Genomic DNA, 8,929 nt, shown 5'->3' with positions numbered 1-8,929 from the left:
AGAATTGTGTGAACCCAGAAGGCAGAGCTTGCAATGAGCAGAGATTGTGCCACTGCACTCCAGCCTGGGCAACAGAGCAAGACTCCATCTCAAAAAAAAAAAAAAAGAATCAAGGGGAATGTCCCTATTATATGCCAAATCACTACTTAAAGTTTATCTGTTGGGGCATGGTGTCTCATACCTATAATCCCAGCACTTTGGGAAGTTGAGGAGGGAGGATCCCTTGAGCCCAGGAGTTTGAGACCAGCCCTGGCAACACAGCAAGACCCCATCTCTACAAAAAATAGAACAACTAGCTGGTGTGGTGGTGGGCACCTGTAGTCCCAGCTACTCAGGAGGCTGAAGTGAGAAGACCACGTGAGGCTGAGAGTCAGGGCTGCAGTAATTATAGGCATGAGCCACTGCAACCGACCTTTTTTTTTTTCATCATGTAATACATCCATGTAATGAAATTTATTTCTTACAGTGCTGGAGGCTGAGAAGTCCACAGTCCACGGGCTGCAGCTGGTTGGCTTCTGGTAAGGCCTCATCCTGCATCATAACATGGTGGACAGCATCACAAGGAGAGAGGAGAGGTTTGCAGGAGAGAGAGCCAACCAGGCTTTTATAACAGTACCAGTCTCGTGATCATTCACTCCCTATTATTCCTACTCAGCCGTTAACTCACTCATTTAGGAATGGATTAATACAATCATGAAGGCAGAGACTTCATGATCCAATTATCTTTTAAAGGACCCACCTCTTAATACTGTTACTTTGCAGATTAAGTTTCAGCATGGATTTCAGAGAGGACAAACAAATCACAGCACCATTTTTGTCAATTACACCTCAGTAAGAATTTCACAATTGTACTTAATCTTTTCAGAGAGTAAAGTGTTTGATTTTGCAATTAGATTTTGACTATGGGATATAATGCACAAAGAAATAAACTTTTGTAGAAACCATAATTGTTTCTTTTTCTTCCCTCTATGAGTCTAGGTATTTATAAAACTCAACTTGGCTTTTTAAAAAATTATAGAATGGACATGCAAATAGGCAGATATTCCTCCATGAGACTCAGCCTCTCCTATTCTTTTTTTTTTTTTTTGAGACTGAGTCTTGCTCTGTTGCCCAGGCTGGAGTGCAGTGGCATGACCTCGGGTCACTGCAACCTACACTTCCCAGGTTCAAGCAATCCTCCTGCTTCAGCCTACCAAGTAGCTGGGATTACAGGCACAAGCCACCACGTCCAGCTAATTTTTTTGGTATTTTTAGTAGAGACGGGGTTTCACCATGTTGGTCAGGCTGGTCTCAAACTCCTGACCTCAAATGATTCACCCATTCGGCCTCCCAAAGTGGCTTCTCCTGTTCTTGAGGACATCAACACATCTACAGCTGACATTTCAACTATAGTGATGGGTTACCAAGGGCATGAAGTGACAGAAGAGCTAAGATCCAGATGGAACACTGCAAGTTGATAGAAACACCAGTGAAACTTCCTATAGGAATTTCTTTTGGCCACATCATATCTGAGCTAAGAACTATAACCCACTTTTCAAGAAAGCGAATATTTTATTCACCTGAAAGCTCTGCATACCTGGACTCCACGTGGACAGGGGAGGCTGCAGAGGGGCAGGCTAGTTCCTTTAAGGAGACACCATGAGATGACCAGGGACTATCCAAACTATCTAAATCCCCACAGCAGGCTCCCCACTGTGCCTGGACTGCCACCTGCCACCCTCCTATTTCTCTCCAACCTTGGTTTGCAGCCGGAGCTGGTTGGAGAGTGGAGGGACTACACTGTGAGCCCTCAATACTCTGTGTGGGGTACAAAGGCCTTTGTTTGAGACCAAACACAAATTATCCACTCCTCTTAGCAAGAGACCATGAGGTCTGTGAAAGAAAAAGAAAAAGGTTTTTTTTTTTTTTTCCTTTTTTTGAGACCAGGTCTCACACTGTCACCTAGGCTGGAGTGCAGCAGCGCGTTCTTGGTTCACTGCAACCTCTGCTCCTGAGCTCAAGCAATTCTCCAGCCTCAGCCTCCTGAGCAGCTGAGATTATAGGCATGGACCACCGAACCAGGCTAATTTTTATATTTTTTGTAGAAATGGGGTTTTGCCATGTTGTCCAGACTGGTCTCGAATTATCTAGCTCAAGTGATCTGCCTGCCTTAGCCTTCCAAAGTGCTGGGATTACAGGCATGACCCACTGTGCCCGGCCTAAAGGCCTTATTTTCTATAAAAATAAATAAATAAAAAATCTATGGACTGGGGAGACACAGGCTCCAGTGTAAGACGAAAATTGAGGTCCAAATGACAAAAAGAGGTCCTGGCTTCATTAGGGAAAGGTCCTGCCCTAGACCTCAACATGGTCTGTACATGCAAATGAAAGATTGAAACTGGTTCAGACCTGACTGGTTGAAAATAACTGCATCTCAGTTGGGTAGTTTCTAAGCCCAAAGCCAGTGGTCTCTGTAGGGTGCCCCTTTCAGGCAGCTGGCAGGAGATTTCCAGCCATGTGTCTCGGCTCTGGTTTCAGGAGCCATCTTAGCTCAGAGGTGCAAACGTTGTGTTTGTCTGGAGCTGCCCTCTCCTGGAAAGAGGAATGCATGACTGCTCTTCCCTCGCCCGACCATGGCCACTTGGCTCCCCATCATCTTAATCTGTGTGTCTCTTTCAGCCACAAGAGGTGCATCTCCTCTGGAGAGCTTGGGGTCGTCTTTAGAGCTTCATTTCACACTCCCAACTTGCACAAAGTCCCAATTGCCCCTGCCAGGGAATGAAGCCCAACATTCCCACCAGAACCAGACTCAGACCTTTCTCTCCAGAGCTAAAATACAATCTCAAGTAATGACAAGCCAATCCCAATTCTGCCTCTAGGCACTACCTCCCCATTATTGGCTCCAAAGACAGTGCCACCTTCTGAAACCACCTTTGCAAAATTATAACAGTAATTTTAGTCCGACATAATTGACTCCATCTTGTTTTTAACCTCCAAGCTATCCCTGATCATTCCTGGACATAGACCAAGCTGCTGACTTTGGGAGAAATGTAGTTTATGGGTTTTTTGATTTGATTATTTTATTATTATTGTTATTTTGAGATGGAGTTTCGCTCTGTCGCCCAGACCAGAGTGCAGTGCACTCAGCTCACTGCAACCTCCACCTCCCAGGTTCAAGCAATTCTCCTTCCTCAGCCTCCCGAGTAGCTGGGACTATAGGCACGTGCCACCACGTCTGGCTAATTTTTGTATTTTTAGTAGAGACAGGGATTCACCATATTAGCCAGGCTGGTCTCGAACTCCTGACTTCGTGATCCACCCACCTCGGCCTTCGAAAGTGCTGGGATTACAGGCTTGAGCCACTGTGCCCGGCCCTATAGTTGTTTTTTAAAATTGGCCTTTTTAAAACAGGCCGAGTGTTTGTCCAGGCACAGTGGCTCACACCTGTAATCCCAGCACTTTGGGAGGCCGAGGCAGGCAGATCACCTGAGGTCAGGAGTTCCAGACCAGCCTGAGCAACATGGAGAAACCCCATCTCTTCTAAAAGTACAAAATCAGCCGGGCATGGTGGTACATGCCTGTAACCCCAGCTACCTGGGAGGCTGAGGCAGGAGAATTGCTTGAACCTGGGAGATGGAGGTTGCAGTGAGCCAAGACTGTGCCACTGTAATCCAGCCTGGGCAACAAGAGTGAAATTCCATCTTAAAAAAAAAAAAAAAAAAAAATTGGCTTTTTGAGATGTTTTTTCAGGCTTTTGCATTTCTAACAATTGAATGGGCCTACCTGGACCCGTAACACATCCAGTCCTGTGGCCCCTACCCAGAAGCAGACTCAGCCCAGGAGGACCATTTTCCCACACTCCTATGATTCCATCCCTAATCAGCAGCACCCATACCCCTAGCCCCCTGCCCACCAAAGTATCTTTGAAAAACCCCTAACCTTTGACCCTTTGGAGAGATTGATTTGAGTAATAGTCTTATCTCCTGTGCGGTGTGGCTAGGTTCACAAAATTCAACTCTTTACCGCAATGCTGTGATCTCAGTGAATTGATTTTGTCTGAGCCATGGGCAGGAAGACCCCATGGGGTAATTACACTTCTTTCTCCTAAGGCTTCCTCCATGTGCCTGATAACTATAGGGTCCAGTTCTATGTCTGGATGTGACGTAGAACTGTGATCCAGTCCTGGACACTTCTGGTCCCCAGTTCTCAGGTCCCTGGGATCCTTCCCCTTGGGCATAGATGTCATTGCAGAGAGTCTGCAAAACCCCTAGACTCCATCCCCTCAATCACACTCTGGCTGCGAAACCGCCTCCAGTTTTGCTTGGATGCTTCTTGTTGCAGGTTGAGGCAGAGAGAGGAGAGGAGTGAGTTGCACAGCATCCAGGGCTTCCCGGGAGTATGCAGATATCACTTGACAGAGCCCTACCAGGATGGGGCAAGACCTACTGCTCAAGACTGAGCCACAAGCCTCCTCTGGGTGCCCCTACCTGGGACCCCACCCCAGCAGAAATCCTGCTGTCAGCACCATTGTTTGGCCTGCAGAGTGACTGCCCATGAAGAAATTTTATGACCTCCATACTACCTGAGCATCAATTTCAAACACTGATTCTCTGAAAAGAGAAACCTCTAGCAATCTAACAAAGAACAAAGCAAAAGATGCAAATAAAAACATTAAAATAGTACATTACTACATGTACTCTAGGAATGAGTACTATGAGGATATTTCAAATGGCTTTATGGCAGTAAATCTTGATGAAATAGGCATATTCTTGTTAAAATTTAACTTCCCAAAATGACTCGTGCAAAAATAAACTATTATGATTTATAATCATTTAAACTATGGAATCAGTACTCAAAAATCTTCCCATCAAGAAAATGTCAGACCAGCCTGGAAAATTCAACCAAATGTTTAATAAAGGAATAAATGTCATTTTCCACAAGATTTTAAAAATTAGTATTCTCTAAAGTATAGTGTATAGACAGGGTAAATAAAGAGAGGGTACCATAACTGATTCATACTAAAGCTAACATGGGGCCGGGCGTGCTGGTTCATGCCTCTAATCCCAACAGTTTGGGAGGCCAAGGCAGGTGGATCACCTGAGGCCAGGAGTTCAAGATCAGCCTGGCCAACATGGTGAAACCCCATCTCTGCTAAAAATACAAAAGTTAGCCAGGCCTGGTGGCGGGAGCCTGTAATCCCAGCTACTCGGGAGGCTGAGGCATGAGAATCGCTTGAATACAGGAGCCGGAGGTTGCCGTGAGCCGAGATTGCACCACTGCACTCCAGCCTGGGCAACAGAGCAAGACTCTGTCTCAAAATAAATAAATAAATAAGTAAAATAAAGCTAACATGGCCCAAACCCCTAAAGACAGTATGTGCAAAATCTCATTCAGAAACACAGATATAAAAATTTTAATCAAAATATGAGCAACCCTAACCCAGCAATACATTAGAAGGATATATCATGTTACAGTGGGTTTTTCCGAGAATTTTTTCAGGTCATGTGATTTCAGTGGATTTTTCTTATATTCTTTTTTTGAGATGGAGTCTTATGTTCTTAGGTTCACGCCATTCTCCTGCCTCAACCGCCCGAGTAGCTGGGACTACAGGTGCCCACCACCATGCCCAGCTAATTTTTGTATTATTTTTAGTAGAGATGAGGTTTCACCATGTTGGCCAGGCTGGTCTCAAACTCCTAACCTCAAGTGATTCACCCCCCTTGGCCTCTCAAAATGCTGGGAATACAGGAGTGAGCCACCAGGCCTGGCCTTATATTCTTTAATAGAAAAAAATCCACTGAAATCACATGACAGGAAAAAAGTCATGATTCTAGCAATCACTGAAAAAAACACTTAACTCAAAACCTATACAAAGGGGAGATACAAAGCTGCACTAGGAACCAAAGGGGCTCTTCTGGCAGAAATTTATTAATATAAGCTAAAGATCACGTCGAATTTAGGAAATTCAGACAATGACGCCATCTCTCATTGTTCTGATTCCATATAGAGTGTTACTGGCAGTTTTCAGCTAATGTAGTAAAGTAAAAAAGATGAAGGAATAGGATTGTATAGAAATACTGCCATCTTTGGTAGCTGAGGTAATTAGGTATATATGAAACCTGACGAATCAAAGTTCTAGAATTTTTATTCACATTTACAAGGCATGTTTCATAACATTAAAGAAAAAAATTTTTCTTCCTTATCCAAATGTAACTCTTAGTAATTTAGTGAATGTAAACCCTGTTCATGTTTTTGTATTTTTTCCATATGTGAATGGATGTATATATGGAAGAATAATCATTACTTGCTGCTTTATCCTTTATTTTCATGATTATCGTATTATCAAACTATTCAATAACTTGATTTTTTATAAACAGTATGTCCCAGAACACTCACACAATTACACAGATCAAGCCTTTTCTTTCTTTTTAAGCTGCCTATATCCCTGCATATACCACGAACACAGTGCAAAGGGAAGGGCCTTGCATGCTGGCTTTCCCCCATCTCAGGCTTGTCCATTTCAGAATACTAAGGAGGAGACGCAGAAGGATGAGGAAATAATGCCGATCTACATCGAGAAGGGCCATTATCTGTGTCACCTGGATACTCTAAATCACAGCTTAGTTTCCTTTTAATTCATAAGGCTACAGAGTTATTTGCGCCATCATGTTAATTGGGAATCCCCTGCGTCTCCACGGAAGAGTGGCCAGTTCCACCCAGTAGAACTTCCTGGGCACAAGAAGTTCTGCTCAGGGTCATCATTGGGAGATTCCACCTGGTTTCCCTGGATTCTTGTAAATGGGTGGCCTTCGGCAGAGGAATCATGCAGTTTCCCAGCAGCGAACATTCTATGTCTCTCTCTAGGTAGTAGTCTGGCTCTTTTATTTTGAAACCAGTTCTGAAGAGAAAGAATAGTTTGTTAATTCAATCTGTTTGTTAAGTTATATCGTACAATGCATTTCCACAATGTAGGAGAATTTTACAGTTAAGCTTAGTCTCAGGATGATCACTGGCTTGTTTTCTGACTTGAATAAGACACAAATAATGAAAGCAATCCTTTGTGGGGCCGCACATTATGGAGGTTATAAATTGTGCACATTTCCAAAATCTCAACTGCCTCATAGTTGCAGTGGCCCTTTTGTACATGCAAACCCGGACCTTTCAAAATCTCCCAGCAACCTGTTTGCAATCCTCCGCATTTGGAAAGAACAGACTTCCAGCCTTTCCCTAACTTACTTATCTTACTCAAGCTGACCTACCAGGATAAACTTATGATTCAATATCCTCTAAATTATACTCTTAAATTCACTGTATTCAAATGCTATACATAGAACAAGGAAGAGTTGGCCAGGCACGGTGGCTCATGCCTGTAATCCCAGCTCTTTGGGAGGCCGAGGTGGGCGGATCACAAGATCAGGAGTTCAAGACCAGCCTGGCCAACATGGTGAAACCCCGTCTCCATTTAAAAAAATATAAAAATTAGCTGGGCATAGTGGCGTGTGCCTGTAATCCCAGCTACTCGGGAGGCTGAGGCATGAGAATCGCTTGAACCCAGGAAGCAGAGGTTGCAGTGAGCCGAGATTGTGCCACTGCACTCTGGCATGGGTGGCAGAGCAAGACTCTGTCTCAAAAAAAAAAAAAAAAAAAAAGAACAAGCAAGAGTTTGTAATAACTTGGACAAGGCATTTTATATGTGACTCTAAGCATTCCATTTGACACCTCTAGTCTTCATTTTTTTCCCTTCCCCGTAAAGAGAGGATAATTACACATGCCAACCCTAATCCCTAGGGGTTTGGGGAAGGGAGAAATGATCAACATTGTTTTAGACTCTCCATCCTAATAAGCTCTGGTTGTGGTAGGGCGCCTAGAGCCCTACCATACAGGTAAGGATGCATGGGGGCCTTTTAATATTTGATCCCTCCTGGAACCCCTCTGTCTGCAAGTTCAGAATTGCTTTAGGTTAATAGCACTTAAAGTTAGAAAGATCTCTGATCCAAACCTATAATGACTGCTTAAAACAAAGTTGTGTGCCAGGCGTGGTGGCTCACGCCTGTAATCCCAGCACTTTGGGAGGCTGAGGCAGGCAGATCACCTGAGATCAGGAGTTTGAGACCAGCCTGGCCAACATGGGGAAACCCCATCTCTACTAAAAATACAAAAATTAGCTGGGCATCATGGCACACACCTGTAATCTCAGCTACTCAGGAGGTCGGGGAGGAGAATCCCTTGAACCCGGGAGGCAGAAGCTGCAGTGAGCTGAGATTGTGCCGCTGCACTCCAGCCTGGGCAACAGAGTGAGACTCCATCTCAAAATAAATAAATAAGAAATAAATAAAATTGTGACCATGCACAATAAACCTGGCACCTCCAAACATACTCATTTTCTTCTCACAACACCATCACAACATAATTATACATATTTTACGGAAAGATAAGGTACAAGTCAACTTGCGCCTCTAGAAGTCAGACATTATACAGCCATTAGGAGGTAGATCTCATGAGGATCCAACCAAAAGACAAGAGCTCACTGTCTCATGACAGAGCCTCCTGTGGCCCTCCCCTCAACTAGGCTTGCTTCCTGATTACATCATAGGCACTTTCTTTAAGCACATGCACGTCAGTTCAATTCAGTGTAATTTGACCAGCTATTATCTATGAACTTCCTTTTAGGAATCTATCCCTCTGACAAGTAGGAAGGATAAAAAATAATTAAGAAGCAGTTTTGACCATGAGCAACCCAACTGTCACAAAGTTAGAAATGTAAATAAATGAACAGTATAAGAATGTTTACTTAAATGTTTGACCGAGTCCAGGAGAAATGGCTTATGCTGTAATCCCAGCACTTTGGGAGGCTGAGGTGGGAGGATTCCTTGAAACCAGGAGTTTGAACCCAGGCTAGGCCATATGGCAAAACCCCATTTCTACATTAAAAAAAAAAAAAAAAATTAGC

Source organism: Mandrillus leucophaeus, unplaced genomic scaffold (assembly GCF_000951045.1).
Source record: "Mandrillus leucophaeus isolate KB7577 unplaced genomic scaffold, Mleu.le_1.0 Scaffold1382, whole genome shotgun sequence".
Lineage (NCBI taxonomy): Eukaryota > Metazoa > Chordata > Mammalia > Primates > Cercopithecidae > Mandrillus > Mandrillus leucophaeus.
This window is presented reverse-complemented; position numbering follows the sequence as displayed.